This window comes from Notamacropus eugenii, chromosome 2, assembly GCF_028372415.1.
Source record: "Notamacropus eugenii isolate mMacEug1 chromosome 2, mMacEug1.pri_v2, whole genome shotgun sequence".
In the NCBI taxonomy this organism is placed as follows: Eukaryota; Metazoa; Chordata; class Mammalia; order Diprotodontia; family Macropodidae; genus Notamacropus; species Notamacropus eugenii.
Genome location: NC_092873.1, coordinates 378,835,148 through 378,856,388, shown reverse-complemented (window position 1 = coordinate 378,856,388; position 21,241 = coordinate 378,835,148). Strand labels below are relative to the sequence as shown.

The 21,241-nt window shown below is 41.1% G+C and overlaps 1 protein-coding gene across 1 annotated transcript in view; it reads left to right on the top strand.

The window, feature by feature from the left end:
• Nucleotides 1-21,241, top strand: part of KCNN3 (potassium calcium-activated channel subfamily N member 3) — a 282,492-nt gene that overhangs the window by 15,221 nt on the left and 246,030 nt on the right. The gene's annotated exons all lie outside the window — the stretch shown is intronic.

Here is a 21,241-nt window from a genome sequence, read left to right as displayed (position 1 = left end):
TTTTTGAGGCATAAATGTTCACACTGAAAATGTAACCAGGAGCTTGCCGTTAGAGCGGGGTCCAGCCCCGCCTTGTATATTCTGATGACAATATTGTTTCTGTTTCAGACTTCTCTTCATCTTTACCCAAATACCCTCCCCTGCGCTGCCCTGCTGTGGCTCCTAGATTTCCTTACTTCCTATCTTCTTCTTTTGGAATAAGGTATATGCTTCCAGATCCACATTTTAGTCACATCCCATTGAGTCTCAGTAAACCTATGAGGCCAAATGTGCAGCCTAGCATAAGGATCTCTAGTTCACTTTGCTTATTTTCTGTGCTTTGTACAATAGTTTATAGACATTTGAAACTATATTTTATTGATTTCTTCAGTTTTGTCTCTCGTGAGTTTCTGGGTGTGTCTACTGCTAATTATTACTAAAGATGAGGATCAATTGGTAGAAGTTGCAGATTAGATTTTTGGCTTAATATGAGTCAAGTCAAGAAACATTTATTAAGTGCCTACTATGTGCCAGGCATTGTGGTTAGTGGTGGGGATACAGATAAAGGTAAAATGAAACCTATTCCATGTCCTCAAGGGGCTCACCATCTGAGGAGGAAGACAATATACAAACAACTATGTTCAGAGGAAGCTGCCACATGTCAGATGAATTGGAGATAATCAACAGAGGGGAAGGCATTAAGAGAGAATAGGAATGGCTTCTTTTAGGAGGTGGGATTTCAATAACTTTCTTAACAATTAGAGTTTGTCAAAGGTGGAATGGAGTGCCTTAGGAGAGATAGTGAATCTCCTCCTCTCTAGAGGTCCTTAAAGAAAAGTTAGATGTCCACTTTTTGGCCATGTCATGGAGGAAATTCTCAGTCAGGAATAGGTTGGAATATAGCTGCTTTCCAAGTCTGACATTCTGAGGTTTTGTATCTATTTATCTATTTTTCCTTCTTTTCATCCATCCATCCATCCATCCATCCATCCATCCATCCATCCATCCACCCACCCACCCACCCATCTATCTATCTATCTATCTATCTATCTATCTATCTATCTATCTATCTATCTATCTATCTATCAGCTGCCTATTTATCCATCCATCTATCTAGCATTCTTCTACCATGGGTACAAATGTTGTGGAGTTTTTTATTTTTACCAGTCAAAAGATCTTTGGACTGAAAGCAGAAAGACCTGCTTAATTGTCCCAGCTTTGCCTCTTACTAGCCATATGACCTTGGGCAAGTCAATTCCTCTTAGTTACCTCATCTGTACAATGTCAGGGCTGGACCAGATGATTGCTCAGGTTTCCTCTCCTAGCTCTAAATTCTGCGGTTCTGTGAGTATGAAAGATCCCAGTGAAGAAAAAGGTGTGTTTAACCCACACATGTGGTTTTGTTCTTTTCCTTTATAAAAACTGAAATGCCTAGCCTAGTAGTTACTAGGTAACCTCTTCAGTGTTCCAATCAAAACACCAAAAAGCTAATTTGACTAAAAAAAAGAAAGAGCAGGTCGGGGAGAGGAGGGAGGGCACTTTGACTGTGGCCCAGCCTGGACCTCCCAAGGCCAAGAATCCTATGATTTTTCCTCTGAAGAGTCAATCAGGCAGACCATTTTCAGAACCTGTGTTTGGAACCATTTTTACTCTAGCAGTAACACCAGTGGTTAAATGTGGAGGTGAAAATATGTCAGATTGAGAGAGAACAAAGAGGAGGAAAGGACCCTCTAGTCTCTGGGTTTTCTAGCATGCTGACATCAGAGTATGACTTCACTGAGTTTTTTTTTTAAGTAAAAAAACTAATTTTACTTAATTAGTGAGCACACATGAAGTAGCAGATTAGTAGGGTTTAACTAGCTGCACTTTCTGGTCAGGTGGCTAACTTCTGGGCAATGCTTGGGTCCACATAGCTCTGTGGCACAGTATCCAGCTTCTGCTGCTTACTATTTGAATTGCCTCTGTTCTCTCACCTGCAAAATGGGGATAAAAATCTTTGTACAATTATGTGCTTTTTGCCTTTCTTTGTATCCCTAATACTTAGTATAGCGCTGGCACATAGAAAGAGCTTAATTTTTGTTGACTGACTTCCCAATTGACAATAAAAGCTTAATAAATGCTTGTTGACTGACTACTACCCACCTCCCAGGGTTATTATGAGGAAAGGGTGTATAAACCTTAAAGTGCGATATAATGTGAGTTATTATTGAACAGGGGGATGGATGAGATAACCTTTCAGATCTCTCCCCACTCTGTGGTTCTATAAGCCTATGGATTTCTTAAATGCCTACTATGTGCCAGGTACTGTCTCAAGCATACAAAGACCCAAATGAAATAGTTGCTGCCCTGAAGGAGCTCTCCATTCTGTTAGGAGGGGGATTGAGGAACAAGATGAAGTCAGGTTAGAGGTTAAGAAGCCTTGAGAAAGAACAGGGCAGAGAGGTTTTGAGAGAGAAGCATGCCAGAGAGGTAAAGGCAATATCAACAATATAGGAGGATATGAGGATAAGAGTAACCGCTCACATTTATATATGGCACTTTCAGTCAATCAACAGTGTTTATTAAAGTGCCTACTATGTGCCTGGCATTGGGGCTAAAAATACAAAGAAGGAAGCAATCTTTATGCACGAGTTACTTAGTTCCTAATGGGGAAAACAATTATATATCAAAATACAGACAGTACAAATATAAATATATATAGCCTTTACTTCATTTGGTCCTCCCACCTCTATGAGGTGGGTAGTACAAATATACTCCTTTGGAAGTTGAGGAAAAGGAGGTTCAGAGACTTGAAGGGACTTGCCTAATGTCACAGGGTTAGTAATGGGAGTTGAACCCGAGCCTATTTTCACTCTGCTGGAACCACTTAGCTGCTCTGCCTGTCTCCTGTTTGACCTTGGACTTAACCTCCATGCCCTCAGGTTCCTCATAAGTAAAATGCAGGGATTGGACTGGGTTGTTTTTGCAGCCCCTTCCTGATCTTATGATCCCAACTCCCAAATGACTTTATCTATATAGTGGGGGGTGGGGAAGCCAGTTAGAATGCTCAGATCAGTTGAGTCCTTCCAATCTACTTGAACTGACTGGAGATGAGGGACAGGTAGCAGAGACAATGAGATGTGAGAGGGTTCCTGTTTCAGGCCTTGCCCTTGTTATCTGCCTTTTACTTCCAGTCATTTCAAGTGGATTGTTGCTCAGTCATTTTCAACTGTGTCTGACGCTTCATGATCTCATTTGGGGTTTTCCTGGCAGAGATAGTGGAGTGATTTATCGTTTCCTTCTCCAGCTCATTTTACAGGTGAGGAAACTGAGGCAAACAGGGTTAAATGACCTGCCCAGGATCACCTAGCTTGTAAGTGTGTGAGGCCAGATTTGAACTCAAATCTTCCTGACTCCAGGTCCATGCTCTGTGTTGTCTTCTCCTCGAGAGCAGGGGCTCTGCCTTTTGTGTCTCCATAGACTCAGTGCTGAGCACAGTACCTGACACATAACAGGCTGATTGACTGACCCAGGCACAGCAAAGAAGATGACAAAGATAGAGAAATACTTGTTATTTCCTGTTATGTAACTCCAAGAAAGCAGATTTTCCAGTCTAGACCTGAGATGTGGGTGCTGTTCTTACAGTTCATAGGATTTCCAATTTAATCCAGAAGAGACCTTGGAGAACATTGAGGTGAGAGGCCCTCAGCTGAGCACGTGGTGCTTTTACATATTACCCCAGTTAGGGGTGGGGGTCTTCCGGCCTCTTGATTTTCAGTTGCTGTTTACAAAGGGTTCACCTTTTAACCTCAAACCTTTGACTCCCTTCCTGCCAGCTCTAGGTGGAACCAGGGGAAATGGCAGGTGGGGCAGGGGAGGAGGAGGTGAGAAGGCATGTCCTGGGGGTGAGGGCCCCAACTGCCTTGGCAGGGGTGGAAGCACATACAGGCCTGTGCTGGGTGCTTGCTTGCTTGCAGGGCAGGTGGGGAGTGGGCTGGAGACCTGAATAGTGTTCTTAACAGAGCCATGTTGGCCGTAAATGAACAACAAAGTGAGAAATAGTATGCAAATGGACATCTGTTACTTTTGGGTCCACTAGGTGGGTGCTTTTCATAGAAAGACCTTGGTGCTATGTTTGTTATCTGATAGGCAAGAGTGCAATTGGCTGGGTTAAGCGATTCTCACGCAGTAACTCCTCATTGTGACTAAGCCTATCAGTCAGTCGGTTAATAAGCATTTATTAAGCACCTACCATTTGCCAGGCAGTATGCTAAGATCTGGGAATACAGAGATAGACAAAAGACAGACCCTGCTCTGGGACTGGGCTATTTACTAGATAACCTCCAAGGCCCCTCCCATCTCTAAATCTCTGCACCTGTTTGCCAGACTGTTTGCTCTCTATTGATGGAGAAAACCATAGTTCAGAGAAGTTAATTAACTTATCCAAGGTCACACAACAAACTGAGTTAGAATCTGGGTTCCCAGTGCTATGGTTTGTGGCTTTTATTCTTAGCTCAAGTATACGACGCTAGTACTATCCCAAACCATTCTGGGTGTTTTTGACTTTCTCTGCTAGAGGGCAGATAGAATTGGTAATTTTCTAGCAGTGACTTCCCTTTGTCCTCCATGAAAAGTCTTCGTCTGATGAGTCACTGGTATTGAGGTGACTGTGACTTCTACAAGGCTATATACATCAACAGAGGGGAGGTTCTGGTGGGTCCTACCTGGAAGAAAAGGCTTCCAGTATGCACCAAGTGATGGATTGTATGAATGTCATCTGAGGAGCACCTTTGTTAAGTATGGAGAAGTTCATTCGAAGACTGGTCTCCAGGTGATGAAGGCTTTCTCACCTGTAGCAAGTCACAACATGGTCTGCTAAAGTGGGGATGGGGGGTGGGGAAGGATGGACAGAGGGAGTGGCTGTAACAAGCCTGGGAGGTAAGTGTTATTATCATACCCATTTTACAGAAGAGGAAACTAAGGCAAACAGAAGACTCAGGTCTTCCTACTCTAAGTCCTATGCTCTTTCCACTGTGCCACTAACTGGAGATCCCCTTCTACTTGTTAGAGAATTAGGTTATTAATGCATGAAATAATATTTTTTAAATATTTTTATTAATTTATTTGTTTTCAGTTTTCAACAATCACTTTCATATGTTTTAAATTTTCTCCCTCTCCCTTCTTCCTCCCTTCCCAAGATGGCATGCAGTCTTATATGGGTTCTACACATATATTCTTATTAAACACATTTTCCCATTAGACATGTTGCATAGAAGAATTAAAATGAATGGGAGAAACCATGAGAAAAACAAAAACAGAACAAAACATAAAAGAGAAAATAGTCTGCTTCATTCTGTGTTCGATTCTATAGTCCTTTCTCTGGATATAGATGGCATTTTGCATCAAGAGTCCTTTGGAAATATTTTAGCTCCTTGTATTGCTGAGAAGGGCTAAGTTTATCAGAAACAGTCCTTGCACATTCTGGCTGTTACTGTGTATAATGTTCTCCAGTTCTTCTCATTTCACTCAGCATCAGTTCATATAAGTCTTTCCAGGTTTTTCTGAAATCTGCCTGTTCATCAACTCTTATAGCACAATAGTATTCCATTACATTCATATACCACAACTTGTTCAGTCATTCACCAACTGATGGGCATTCAGGAAATAATATTTTTAATAAATGTAATAATTATCAAGAACATTAATGAAAATATAGACAACAAAGTACAAAATTGTCAACTTGGGTTTTAACAAGACAAGTTAAGTCAACAAGTACTTATTAAATGTTTATCATGTGCCAGGAACTGTGTTAAGACAGAACCAAAGGAACTAATAAACAAAGAGTAGGGAGAGAGAGGGAATAAGCATTTATGTAGCACCCACTGTGTGCCAGGCTCTATGCTAAATACTTTTTACAAATATTTTCTCATTTGATCTTCACAACCACCCTTCGAGGTAGGTGAAATTGCCTCATTTTACAGACAGACAGAGGTAAAGTGACTTGTCCAGGGTCACAGAGCTAAGAAGGATGTGAAGCTGGATTTGAACTCGGGTCTTCTTGACTCTAGGCCCAGTGTTTTATCCACTGTGCTGCCAACAAACAAAGAAAATACTTTTGTGTCTGCTTTTCTCCTAGTCTCTTTTTACCCTTGTTATGCTTTTTGCTCATCCTTCTCTCCCTCTCTTCTTCCACACCTGTCTTCTTTCCTCCTTTCCACATAGCTGTAGTCAATGTGTGGTCATATAGTCCTGGTTCAACTCATTTTCCCTCTGCACCACCTCATTGAACTCCTTCCATATTTCCTTATGTGCTTCCTAATAGTTGTTTTTATGGCACCATAACATTCCATTACCTTAATACACTACAATTTTTCCGGTCATTCTCCAATTGTTGCAATAGAGACTGTTTCCCATTGTTCACTGTTACCCATAGAACAGTTGTGAATATTTTTAGGTAGCTAGGTTATTTTTTCCCCCTTTTTATGCTGTCTTGGGGATAAAGTCCTAGAAAAGGAATCAGATTGAATGGTATTATCATTTTTTTATCCTTATTGCATATGCTGCGGTACTTTACTGATGACTTCTTAAAAAGCTAGGTCTGGACCATTGGTTTCCTCTTATCTCTCCCCCTTCCACTTTCACATATCATCTGGCCCTTCCATGGGGGAAGGGGAACATTGAGAGTTAGCCCTTAGATTTATCACAATTGGTTTTGAAAGCTTGGAATATCTGAATCTTCTCATTGAATCCCCTTCACTTTGCGGGGATTGGAGCACTGGAGGGAGGTTGATTTTTCTGATGCCTTTGCTTGGATTTAAATCTGAATGATCTCCTTAACAAATGAACAAGCTGAAATCATAACCTACATTTAGAGAGCATTTCATAGGATCATAGACTGAAAGCTGGGAGAGGGAAGTAGATTGATAGATTTTATTCTTACCACAGGCCTGTGAGGTAGGTAGTACAAGTATTAGTTTTATTTTACAGAGAAAAAGATTGAGGCTCAAGGTAGCTTTTACATGAGATCAGCCAATTAGACCTTGAACCCAGGTCTGCTGAATCTAGCTTTGGCACTAGATTACTAAGTCTTCCAAGTTTGAGGGGAGTCCTGAACCTGTTGTTCCACAATTACGGACTGAGTGCTCCATAGCCTCTCCTCAACAGAATGGTCTGAACTCTACGTACCAATCATAGGAGACAGATCCTCAAAGCATCATTGTTCAGGCATGGCAATGATCTTCTTTAGAATTTGGTTCTGCAAACAGTCTAACTATCTTCTATCTAGACTAGGAAGGGACGAGGGAAAGACTTACAAATGTCCCTAAATGGAACGGACTTCTTTGGGATATAGCAAGTTCCTCATCATTAGATGGCTCCAAGTGGAAGATGGATGTTCTCTTGTTGGGAATTCTGTAGAGGGAATTCCTGTTCAGATATGGATTAGATTAGATAGCCTAAGGTCCCTTCTATCTCTAATTCTATGATGTGAATTCAGTTCAACAAGTATTATCAAGAGCCTACTGTGTGCCAGCTACTGTGTTATCCACTAAAGAGTCCTTGTCCTCCAAGAGCTTATCTGCTACTGATATTCTGTGACTCTGTGGAAGGCTGCTGTGCAGAGGCTGATGGTCAGGCTGGCTTTCCAGAGGTTCTTTTACCTTGGCTCTCCTTAGCCTTCTTTTTTGGCTGTGAGCAGGGCTTTCCCAATGCTAAACAAAGTCCCATGGTCTCTGAACAAATCGAGTAGCTCAGTGTACGTTTCCAAGCCTCTTTTCCTTGATTCTGGAGGCGAAGGTCAGCCCTGCCAAGATGCCCTCTCCTATGGCCCCCGCCAAGACTGCAGGGTGAGCTTTAGACCAATAGTGCTGAGACTGAGTAGGAGCTAATTTTGGCACCAAGAGATGAGGCAGGAGCGCAGTCCATGTGCCAGTGGGAGAATGATCCCCAAAGAGTGAAATGAAATTGTTGAGGGCTAGAGAGCAAACCCAGGATTGGAGTTGAATCTTCCCTGACTGACTGCAGTATGCATAGAATTTTTCCTTATTCGCTTGAGGAGAGCTTGGAGTCCTCATAAAATGATAATGCATTGTTATTTTTGTTTTTTAAAGATGGATCATAGTAGAGTGTAACAAATTCAAAACTGGGACTAAGGAGACCTGGGTTCAAATGAAAGCCCCAGCATTTCCCAGTTATGGGTTCAGTTTCCTCATCTGTAAAACGGAACAATAATGTTGTTTCAACAATCCTGGGGTTGTCATGGGGATCAAATGAAAAATCATATGTAATACATTTTATAAACCTTCAAGCCTTGCATAACTATGGGTTATTCTTATTATTATTTACTTAAAAAAACAACAAAAACCTTAAAATAACAATCGAGTCAATAAAGTAATACAAAGAGAATTGACCTGGTCCTTCCACATCTGGAGTCCATGGCAGGCCTGGGATCAGAGACAGAGGGTGGAGAGCTTAATAAATGATTATTGACTAATTTGTACTCCTGTCCTGTAGCATTCTGCCTTGTTCATGGTACACACTTAATAAATATTCATTGAATTTAGAATTGGAGAAGATACAAGGATAAATGTTATTACATATAAATAGAAATTTTAGGGGAGGCAGATTTTAGCTTATCTTACAAGGAAGATTTTTTTTGTGGTGGTTGTTGAGTCGCTTTTCAGTTGTGTCGGACTCTTTGTGGCCCCATTTGGGGTTTTCTTGGTAAAGAGTGGTTTGCCATTTTCTTCGCCGGCTCATTTTATAGATGAGGAAACTGAGGTAAATAGGGTGAAATGATTTGCCCAGAGTCACACAGCTAGAAAGTTTCTGAGACTTGATTTGAAGTCAGGTCTTCCTGAATCTAGGTCCCCTGTATCACCTAGCTGCCCTCTTCTAACAATTTCAGTGTTTGAAAATGGAATGGTCTTATGAGGTAGAGTGTTTCCTGTCACAGGAAATATTCAAACAGAGATTGGATATGCTCATGGAAAGCAAGACAACTGGGTTGGATTCCTGATTGCTAACTTGATATATGACCTGTGGCAAATCTTTTCTTTCTTCTTGGTTTCATCATCACTAAAATAGGGTGGTGGACCTAGATTATTTTAAGGTCCTTTCTAGGTCTTTTATATAATTCTGTATTATTTTATAATATAAACATTTTATTATTTTTTGTCATGGGAAGATTGATACTCCTAGGTTAGGGTTGGCCAGTTGACCTCTTTGGGATTTATAATTCTAGGCTTTTCTTGGGGATGACATAGGCACATAGATAGCATTGAAACTGGAGGAATCCTTGGCGATTAAGTGATGCTCCACCCCCTTTCCTTTGGTTGATGAAGAAACTGTGAGGTCAAATAGCTAATAAATTAGCAGAGCTAATTTCTTCTTCGCCTTCCGTGTCCACCCCTTTCCCTCTTCCCCCTCCCGTCACTATGTCCAATTTCCACCCATTTCTTGGCCCAGGGAGTGATGATGAATGGGAAAATTCCCTCTAAAAATGGTGGCCACTCAGCCCTGGCATTTGGCAAATCCTCAACCTTCTCAAACTCCCCAGTGTATGAAGGTCACATTCGGTGCCTACTGATGTTATTTACATATTTCTTTAAGACTGTGGTTGATTTTCAAGTTCAAATGCTGCTGCTGAAGAAGAGGATAGGATACTGTTCTCAAAGTCAGGAAGACCTGGGTTCAAGTCCTTCCTCTGCCTCGTGCTGACCATGTGACCCTGGATAAGTCACTTGGAACCTTCAGTTTGCTAGGTGACTCTCTAAGGGCACCCTGCAGAGGGAGTTTTCTCACTTTGTCTTCCCCATACCAATGAAATTATAACTTTATTCCAAAACCAATGGCTGTGATCATTCCCCTGAAAATGTTCATTCCTTAATTTTTCTCTTTTCCATTTTTTTCTGAGATGCTACCCCTGACCCAGATCCTTCCTCCCACTCCAGATGTCTGGCAGGCAGCCAAAGGGAGGTGAGGGCCTTTTTTTTTTTTTGGTGGAGTTGGGGAGGAAGAGGTTGTTCCATTGTCTAATCCCTTGGGGATTGGTTTCTATTCCATCAAATCCAACAAATAAATTTATTAAGTGCCTGTTTTACAAAGAGCACTGTGCTAGGTTCATCCTACCCCTCCTTTGTAATGCTTTGTCTTGTCTTTGTATTTACTTATATGTTCATATTTCTAAAAGGATTTATGGGACTTGAGGACAGGGATCATTCTGGATTTCATCTTGGTATCCTCAGGGCCTCACGTAGTGCCGAAGGATAAAGTAGGAGCTTAAAAAAAATGTTTGTAAATTTGTGTCCCCAGGGACTCACACAGAGTAGCGTACACATTAGGCACTTAATAAGTGCCCAGTGATGGATAGATTTCTATCCTTGCATGCAGTAGATAACTAATAAATGTTCGTTGAGATGATGGAATTGAGGAAGATACAAAGATATATGTTATCAAAATCAATCAATCAACATTTATTAAGTGCCTACTATATGCCAGATGGGGTAACTGAGTGGTGCAGTGGATAGAGTGCCAGGCTTGGAGTCAGGAGAACCTGAATTCAAATATAGCCTCAAATACTTACTAGCTGTGTGATCCTAGGCAAGTCATTTAACCCTGCTTGCCTTAGTTTCCTCATCTGTAAAATGAGCTGGAGAAGGAAATGACAAACCACTCCAGTATCTCTGCCAAGGAAACCATAAATGGGATCACAGAGAGTCAGACATGACTAAACAGTCACAACAAAAACAACCACATGTTCCAGACGCTGGGCTAAGTGCTAGGGATACGGAAAAAGGCATGACGGTCTCTGCTCTCAAGGAGCTCATCCTCTGATAGGGGAGACAGCATACAAACACATACAAAGCAAGCCATAGACAAGACAGAATACATGTATATATATATAATACATATAATGTACATATCAGTATATATAATATATAGATTCAGTGTATATATATATAATATGTAATTATCTATATCTATCTATCTGTCTATATATATATATATATATATATACATACAGTGTTTCCACACACACACACACACACAGCAGCTAGGTCCCAATTAGTGCAAATAAAGAATCTTATGAAGTAATCATTTTATTCAAACTAACATGGCATATTTCCATTGGACTGGAACAAATGATTGTATTTTACATAATCATAATTTCAAAAAGTACAGATTCCATGACGTACGACCTCTTGCCTGCTCGCTATGTGCACTAATTGGGATCTGGTTGTTCATACATGTTTATGTATACGTATTTTTTTCCTTTGGACAGAGCTTGTGATTTCTTTGTTCTAGGGAACTCCCAGGGAAGAAAGAAATGACCTTCTCTGAGGTACAGAGCATGTGCGTCTCTCAGTCTTACAGACTTCCTTGGTACCATGAGGAGATGACAGACTGCCTAGGGCCCAGATGCATACTTATCTTTTATGCAGCATAGAATGGTAGAATTGGAAGGAAGCTTAAAGATCATTTAGTCTAATTTGGTCATTTTACATATGAGGAAAAGGAGGCCCAGAGAACTGAAGTCACACAGCCCTTACAGAGAGCCTTATTTAGAGTGAGAGAACATGGCACACGTACAAAATAACTCTAATACATAAATTACATACATAAATACATAAAATCTAATACATACAAATTGAACATGCTGAACGCATGGTAGAAGTCCAGACAAAAGACTCCATGATATCTCAGGAAGGATATATCCTTCTAACTTGAAAGGATCATGGGGGAGATACCATTTGAACTGGGCCCTGAAGGATGGATACTCCAGGGACATGAATGATAGGCTGAAAATTTTGGACTTCCTTATTTTTCAATTCAATTTAAAATTTTCAATTTACAAGCATTTATTTTTGTATATATAAGTCCTTTTCTTTTTCTTTCATCTCTTTGGGGTATAGGCTAAGTAGTGGTATCACTGGGTCAAAGGGTCACAGTTTGGTGACCTTTTCTAGATCTAATTCCAGACTGTTTTCCAGATAGGATGGGCTAATTTATGGCTCCATCAAAGGAGCCTTAATGTGCTTTCTCCCCCCCATATCCCCTCCAACATTTGTCATTTTTCCTTTTTTTTGACGTCTTTGCCAGTCTGACCAGGTGAGGGACAACATGAGACTTACTTTAATGTCTCTAATTATTAGTGATTCAGAACATTTTTCCATACGATTGTTGATAGCTTTGAAGTCTTCCTTTGAGAACTGCCTGTTCATATCCTTTGACCATTTATCACTTAGGGAATGGCTTCTGTTCTTATAAATCTGTATAAATGCCTTATATGTATTGGAAATGAGATCTTTATCAGTAAAACTTGCTGTAAAAATTTCCACCCAGTTAATTGGCATAATTGGTTTTATTTATGCAAAATCTTTCCAATTTTGTGAAATCAAAATTTTCCTTTTTGTCTTCTGTGATCTTATTCATTTCTTGTTTGGTCATGAACTTTTCCTCTGTCCATTGATATGAAAGGAAATTTCTTCCTTGTTCCTCTAATGGATTTATGATGTGAGCTTTTATATCCATTATGTATCTACTTCCCAGATTTAGCCTATGGTACAAGGTCTTAATTTAAATTTAGTTTCTCTTAGAGTTCTTTCTAGTTTTCCCAGAAGATTTTATTGGATAGTGAGTTCTTATCCAAGTAACTGGGGTCTTCAGGTTTATTGAACACTAGGCTTCTAGGTTCATTTGTTTTTGTATATCATATACCCAATCTGTTCTATTGGTTAACCTCTCAGTTTTTTAACCAGTACCAAATAGCTTTTTTCTTTTTTTTCTTTAACATTCATTTTTTAAAAGTTTTGAGTTCCAAATTCTCTCCCTCCCTCCACAAATAGTCTTGATAATTATTGCTTTGTAGTATATTTTGAGATCTGGTACTGTAGGCCCCTTTCTTTCCCACTATTTTTGCCTCATTTCCCTTGAGGTTCTTGACCTTTTGTTCCTCCATATGAATTTCATTATTGTTTTATCCAGCTCTATAAAGTCATCCTTTGGTAGTTTGATTGGTATGGCACTGAATAAATAAATTAATTTAGGGAGTAGTGTCATTTTTATTATAGTGGCTGGGCCTACTTATGAGCAATTAACATTCTTCCATTGGACTTTTATGTATTAGAAAATAGGGAGCTACTGAAGGATATAATTAGAGCAGAGCATTAGGATTGACTTCTGCTGGTCAGTCAACATGCTTTTATTAAGTGCTTACTATGTGCCAGGCACTGTTCTGGAAATATAAATACAAGCAGAAAGACAGTCCCTACCCTCAAGGAGCGTATATTCTAATGGGGAAGGACAAAGTTGAAAAGGGGGAGGGGAAGATGAGATAAAGGAATGGGCATGATGGGAAAAAAGGTCTAGAGAGTGGGGAGTGCAGCATGGAGATGATGAAGACCTGGCTTGACAAGATGTCCCCCTGACAATTCATCTCTGTGAATTAAGGAGCCTGAAAACTCTACGAACTAACAGTCTACGGTAGAGGATGTTGGGAGAAAGAAAGGTTTTGTCTTATAAAATAATGGTCATGGCAAATGACAGGCTTGGGAAGGAATGATCTTTGGGAATAGGCATCTAGTGATGGTCCCCAAGGATGCAAGGATGACCAGTGGGATGAGGCTGCCAAAAAGGCAATTTTTTAAGGGGTGGGAGACTGGACCTGTAATTTTATCCAGTTAGGACACTTTGGGTCAGGAAACTTCCTTTGTCAATGCAGATCAGCAACTGTTCTTAGATTTATATAGCCTTAGAAAGTGCACTGAGTACTTGTGACCGGGGATATGACAGGCAAAACTTGAAATCATCAAGGTGGAGCTCAGTATTTTCTCTTTCTGGAGCTGGTTTTCACTGCAGTCATAGGCTGTACTATTAGAATGAAGAAGATAATAGTCCTGCTGCCCTCTATCCTGGTTAGATCCTATTTGGAGGATAGTATCTAGTGAGGCAGCTGAGTGGCATGGTGGATGTAACTCTGGATGTGGAGTCAGGAAGACCTGAGTTCAAATCTAGTTTGCGACACTTACTACCTGTGTCAACCTGGGCAAGTCACTTGACCCCTGCCTGCTTCAGTTTCCTCATCTCTAAAAGTGGATTACGCTCGTGCCTTCCTTCCAGGTTTGTGTAAAGATCAAATGAGATAATATTAGAGAAGCACTTAGCAACCTGACTGTCACTAAGTAAAGCTTGTTTTATTTCTTTTTCTGGACACACTGTGTTTTAATGACAGAGTAGGGCAAGCAGGACACAGAAGAGGCTCCAAACCTTCTCTTGTGACATTGATGAATGTTTAGCCTATAGGAAAGAAAATATGGTGGGCATGTATGTGGTAGCGGTCAGTCTAACTATCCGAAGCCTGCCTTGCAGACGATGATTTAGACCATTCTACCTGGCCCCAGAGAACCCAGGAGGAATGGGTATAAATTTCAGAGGCAGATTTTGGCTTCAAATCAGGAAAACTTTCTAACAGTCAGAGCAGTCCAAAAGTGAAATGGGAGGCAGTAAGCCCCACTTTACTGGATTTTTTCCGGAAAAGGCTGACTGACTACTTACTGATTTCCTGGTCAAAGGGTATCAGTTGGATTAAATGACCTTTAAGACTCTCTTTAACTTGAATATCTGATCATTCTACATAAGTCCATCTGTTTGCAGAGGATGACTGTAATACTTTTGGAAAGGTAGATTAGAGAGGGTTCATCGCCTTCTGCTCCAACAGGGGAGAACCTGTAAAGACATTTATTGGTAAGTGGGTTTTAGCACTATCAGGAGAAATCTGTGACAGGCCCTTCCAGCCAAAATTCCCTTCCTCCCTCCCTTGCTGTCCATCCTTCAGTTCAGTCCTTGGCAGGAGGCATGTGCTCTCTCGTTTATCTCCTGAGTCTCCCTAGCAGTGGGAATTTAATTACTCTAATGTAAGTAACCAAGGCTTGAGGCCTTCTGGCTGAAAGGAAACAGATCTGTCTTCTCACCAGGGGAAGAAAAATCGATAGAAAGGAAAGACCAAGATGGCTGTGGTTAACAGGCTGACCACTTCCAAGGAAGGGAGGGAATCCAGGACTTCTGTTGGAGAATGGGGACCCTGTTCACCCACCCCCATTCTGGGAAAATTTTGGTCCTGTATCATCAAATTCTCTCTCTGTCTCTCTGTGTTTCTTTCTGTCTGTCTGTTTCTCTCTCTCTCTCACATACACACATCCATACCTGCATCCATATATGTACACACATGTATGTGTATATACACACATATACAAATGTGAGTATGTACATATACATATAGATGTGTGTGTGTGTATTTATGTGTGTCCTTCCTGTAGGATGTAATCCCCTTGAGGGTAGGATCCTTTTTAGTTTTGTATCCCCACGCACCAAGTTCAGTGCATGGTACGTAGTCATCCTTTAATAAATAAATGCTTGTTACTTTGAATAGCTATTTCCGTTGTCCATGTAGCCCAGAGTTAGGTAGCTTTACAGGAATGGAAACTGTAGCAGATAGGGTTAAGAGCACTTTCTTAAGATCGTACAACGAATGGGAGGCAACTCTAGAAATTCAATTTGAGGTACTTTCATTAAGCACCTGCTATTTGCCAGGCTTAGTACAAAGCCCCTCAAAAGTAGATAGAACTTGGCCTTAAGAAATTTACAGTCTACTAGGGGGATACAATCTCTGTATAGATAAATAAATACAAGATAATTGGGGGTAGGAGAGTGAATTAATAACTAATAAACTCGGGAAATTATTATTCAGTTCAATTCAATAGTGCCTGCTACGTGCCAGTTACTGTATTAAGCACTGGGCTTATATTATAACATGTTATACATATTATAATTATATGATAATATAATAATTATTATGAATTAAGGTTTGAGGATCTCTCTTCATGCAGGTTCTTTTCTTTTAAAAAATAGATCAAGGAATTTGCCATGGAGGAAGCTAACATTTGAGCTAGGTCTTGAAGAAAGAAAAAGTCAGAAGACTTAGGTTCTAGATTCAGCTCCACTAGTAAAAATTACTTTGTTGTTGTTGAGTCATGCCCAACTCTTTGTAACTCCATTTTGGGGTTTTCTTGGCAGAAATACTAGAGTTCCTTCTTCAGCTCATTTTAGAGATAAGGAAACTGAAGCAAACAAGGGGACGTGACTTGCCCAGGGTCACCCAGTTAGGAAGTGTCTGAGGTCAAATTTGAATTCAGAAGATGAGTGTTCCTAAATCCAGGCCCAGTACTCTATCCCCATGTGCCACCTATTGTGCCTGGTGTAATACATAAAGAAAAATCAATAATTATGGAGGCAGTATTTAAGAACAACTCTGAGCAAATAAGTTATTTTATCTATTATAAATACCCAAATTCACTATAAAGAACATATGAGAAAGACACTATCTGTATATCTGTAAAGACATTATCTGAGAAGGAACTGATAAATCAATGTATAGAATAATTTTACACACACACACACACACACACACACACACACACACACATATATATATATATAATGTATACTATTTGTGTCTAATGGTAGCCATCTTGGGGGGAAAGGAAGAAAAAAGGAAAAAAAAGAAATTTACATGATAATTTTGTTGTACGTTTGAAAGAAACAGCAATCTGTGCGTTGTAGATTTGCAGTTTCATGTCCCATCATCTTTTTTATTGTACCATGTTATGGAAATGCTTGTTTTATTCCATAAATTAAAAAAAATTTAAAAAAAGTAGAGGCAATAGCTGTGTGACCCTGGGCAAGTCATTTAACCCTAATGGCCTAAAAAAAAAAAGAATAGATACAACATGAAGAAGTGGAGAGAGGATAGCAGATTTTAGGGAGTGGAGAGGGGCCTGGAACTGGAGTCAAAAAGACCAGGGTTCAAATCCCACTGCAGAAATTTACAATCTGTGAGATGTTGGGTGAGTGGATTAACTCTGGCCTCAGTTTCCTGATAATGATACTTATTTTACAAGGTAGGATTGTTCAGATTAGATGAGATAATATCCAAAGTGCTTTGCACACCTTAAATGAGCCTTCTGTAAATATCCTCTGTTATTATTGATATATGGTTCTCTTGCTCAGAGCCAGAGTATTGGCTGTCACATTTGAGAGAGGACTTTGACAGACTTGAGTCTTGTGACCAGCATGGTGGAGGTGCCCTGGGGAAGTGGGTGAGACTGGAAACCATGGTCCATGAGCAGCTATTGAAGTAACTAGAGATGTTTAACTTAGGGGAGACATGTTAAAAACTGCAATATATTTGAAGGTATGTATAATGGGAGGGGAATTAGACTGATGCTGCTTGACCCCAGAAGGTGGAAGAACAGTGAGTAGAAGAAGCAGTAAAAAGGCAGATTTATGGAAATGCTTCCTAATGATCTTGAATAATTCAGGAAGGTTATGGGGCTTTCTGTGGAGCCAGTGATTTCTTTGCTACTGGGGATCTGTTTTTAAGCAGAGGGTGGATGACCACTTGTCAAGGATGTTATGGAAGAGATTTCAGTGTTGATTTGGGCTGCTGGGTGGTGAAATGCATACAGCACCAGGCCTGGAGTCAGGAAGACCTGAGTTCAAATCCAGCCTCTGACATGGGCCATGTGACCCTGGGCAAGTCACTGCACCCTGTTTGCCTCAGTTTCCTTATTTGTCAAATGAGCTGGAGAAGGAAATGGCAAGAAAATCCCAAAAGGGGTAATGAAGAGTCAAACATGACAACAACAAGAGCAAAAGATGTTTCCTGGAGCTTTTCCAGATCTCATAAAATTTAATAAATAAAGAAAAAGAAGCCAGACCTCAGTGTGTGGGAGCTCCTGGCATAGGGGAGTTTCTTCCCCTTTTCCCTTTCCCCCTTCTGCAGGGACAGAGTAGTCCAGTCTGGATGGAGTCAATGGGATGCAATAAGGCTGAAAATATAGACTGGGCTCCAGGTCATTTTGGCTTTGAATGCCAGGCAAAGGTGTTTGGACTTTATCTGCTGGAGACTTTTGAATTGGAGGACTTACTTGGTCATATGTGTTCACAAGAAAGATGATTCTGGTATTGGCATGAAGGCTTTGGTGGTGGGAGACAGACATCAGCATCATCATTATAGTTGGCCTTTGGCTGACACTTTAGGTCTTATAAAACACTTCACACACATTATCTCATTTGATCCCCATAAAAACCCTGTAAAGTAGGTACTATTTCCATTTTACAGATAAGTAAACTGAGGCTTGAGTCTTAGGGTTACCCAGTGAGCAAGTGTCCTAGGCAAGTCTATCTGGATGCCAAGTCCAGCACCACCTAGATTTCTCTCAGGAGACTCTCACTCTGCTTTGGGTGGCTGGTAATAAGGTCTTTCCACTAAGCTGACGATAGAGGGGACAGACCTGAGGCATGTTGTAGAGCTGGGATCTAAAGTACTTGGTCACTGATTGGATATGAAAGATGAGAGTCGGGGACAAGTCAAAGTTAACCTGGGGGGATGGATTGGCAGAGCTACCTCTTTCTTTAGGACAGTTTGTAGAAGAAAGGCAAATCAAGGATGTCTGTATGATAGGAGAGGGAGGAAGGACTGAGTAGGTGACCAGAAAGGAGGGGAACATTGGGCACCCCAGTCTGGGCATAGCCAAAAGCCTTTGGTGGTAAGCAGCCCAATTTCATCCCAAGGCTTTCTCTGGAAAAGTCCTTTGTTGTGAGATGTTAACTTATCTCAGTGAAGCACAGAGCTCTCTAAGAACATAGACTTGCCCCATACCCTGGATTTTGCTGGCTCATTAACCTCTTGGTCAATACAGTCCAAGAAACCTGCTATATTTATTAGCAAGTAGATTGTCTAGGAAGGGGCCAAAGTGACATCTGAGGTACTCACCGAATACCACCTCTTTTTTCTCTCCCCAAACAAGTCTTCATTTTGGATGGTTTTTTAAGCCTTGCAGTGGCAAGAAATTTGGGAGATCTGGACTCAGATTGGTCATTCTGTCCCATGTGGCTTTTGGCAAGTCACTCTTTGGTTTTCAGCTCTCAAAATGAAGGAGGATTATTAGATAACCCTTTCCAACATTAAGTATCTAATTATAGTTTACAAATGGATGGCTGGTACCCCTACTTCTGGCATTTTTTTTTCATTCATTTCCCCCATGGGCCATAGCACTTAGATCACTACCTCCTTAATGCACTTATTATGCACCAGAGTTTCCACGTTTGCATCTTATTCCCTTATTAGGACAGGGACTTTTGGCTCATCTAAATTCTGTATTTCCTCTGGTTCTTAGCATAGCACTCTGCACCCAATAGGTATTTAATAAATGTTTGTTCATTGGTGGAATGAATTCATGTCCTTTTTCTTCCATCTCTTGAAATGCCGATGGAATCATTCAGAAGCTAGCTGAAGAGCCCCTGAATGGTGGGGAGGGATGTTGGTTCTCCAGAAAAGATAGTCTATTGCTATAAATAGACCAAAGGAAGCTTCTAGAACCCTGGTGCAGGAAGTCTGGATGATCTGGAGAGAGAGAGGAGTGAAGGGTCAGTTAGAATTTCAGTCTAGGAGAAGTGATGGTAATTGGGGGTGGGGTGGGGGGAAGGGACTGAGGGAGGGAAGGAGGGAGGGAGTGATAAGAGCAGTAGCAGCTGCTGACTCCAGCTATGTGGATTGTTGTCTAGGCCTCTTGGAAGAGAGAAGGAAGGGGGTGTATTCAATCCTAGCCAGAACTGGAAGGAAGCCAGTGCCAAGTCCTGCTAGTTCCAGAAGGAAAGCCCCCAAATGTGTCTTGTAAAGACTGGCTTGGGCTCTGTGCCAACCCCACCCTCTGACAACACAGCTGACAAGTAGAAACGAAGGCTGAGTAGCGTGGTCCTCCCCATCCCCCCAAGGGAGAGGGTTTGTCTTAGAATTTGTGGCTAGGAGGAAAGCCAGGCTCACACCCTGTATTAGAGCTGGGGTGGGGGAGACTCAGAGATGAGGGTGAACAGTATGTGTGTGTGTGTGTGTGTGTGTGTATGTGTGTGTGTGTGTGTGTGTGTGTGTGTAGGGGATAGGGAGGAAGAACAAGATGTCATTTGAGGCATACTTCGGGTTTTTATTAGTATGGATAAAATTTTATGGGCAGTTAGGTGGTATAGTACATAGAACATGGAGACTCGAGTCCTGAGTTCAAATCTGGTTTCAAACACTTACTAGTTGGGTGACTCTGGGCAAGTCACTCAGTTTCCTCATCTGTAAAATGACCTGGAGATGGAAATGGCGTTACCACTCCAAGTATTTTTTATCAGGAAAACCCCAAATAAGATCATGAAGAGTCAGACATGACCGCAAAAACGACTGTACTCATGAAATAAGTATTAAAACATGCCAATATTAGTATTGTTATGATTTCAACCTGTTTGGTGGGAGAACCAAAAGGGAAAGATTTGCAGGAATTTTCTTTGTACAAGCTAAGCAGAGAAAGTCAGATGGAGGGCACAGGTGTCCCCAGGGCTCCAAGAAGCAGCCTCCCTGAACTCCTTTCTTCAAAGCGCTTGAGGACATTTAAAATATGGATGACTAGGCCATGACAGCGCTGGGGAGTGTAATCCATAGACTCACAAAGCCTCTCTCTGGGAGGTTCTGGGATTTAACTTTTCCTGTACCTACTAACTGTCTGACCCTGAGCAAACTATAAGCTCGTAGCTTAGAGCTAGAAGGATTCTTAGAGACCGTGGCATCCAGCCCCAGTGTGCTGGAGTTCAGGAAATGGTGGTCCAGCTGTTATTGAAATATCTCCCTCCAGTGAGAGGCCTTTCTCAAGTCTCCTTTCCTTCCCCCTCCAGTTGCCAGTGCCTTCTCCTCTAAGGTCACCTTCCAACTACTCTATTTATCTTTTAATAGGCATACTGTTGTTTTTCAGTTGTTTCAGTTGTGTCTGACTCTTGGTGACCCTATTTGGGGTTTTCTTGGCAGAGATACTGGAGTGGTTTGCCATTTCCTTCTCCAGCTCATCTTATATGTGAGGAAACTGAGTCAAACAGGGTTAAGTGACTTGCCCAGGGTCACCCAGCTAGAAAGTATCTGAGGCTAGATTTGAACTCAGGTCTTCCCGATGCCAGGCTGGCACTATGGTGCCAACTAGCTGCCCTTTCCCATAGCCAGTGCTTTTTATGCAGTCTACCACAATGTTTCTTCCCTCTAGAGCTAAACATATGTAGCCTCATCCCACTTCTGCATGACAGCCCTTCAGACATTTAAAGACTTTGATGTCTTCTGCTCTCCCTGCTAAAAGAGCTCCAGTTCCTTTCTGGTGTTTTTGGTTAGCTAGGTAGTACAGTGGATAGAGCATTAGGCCTG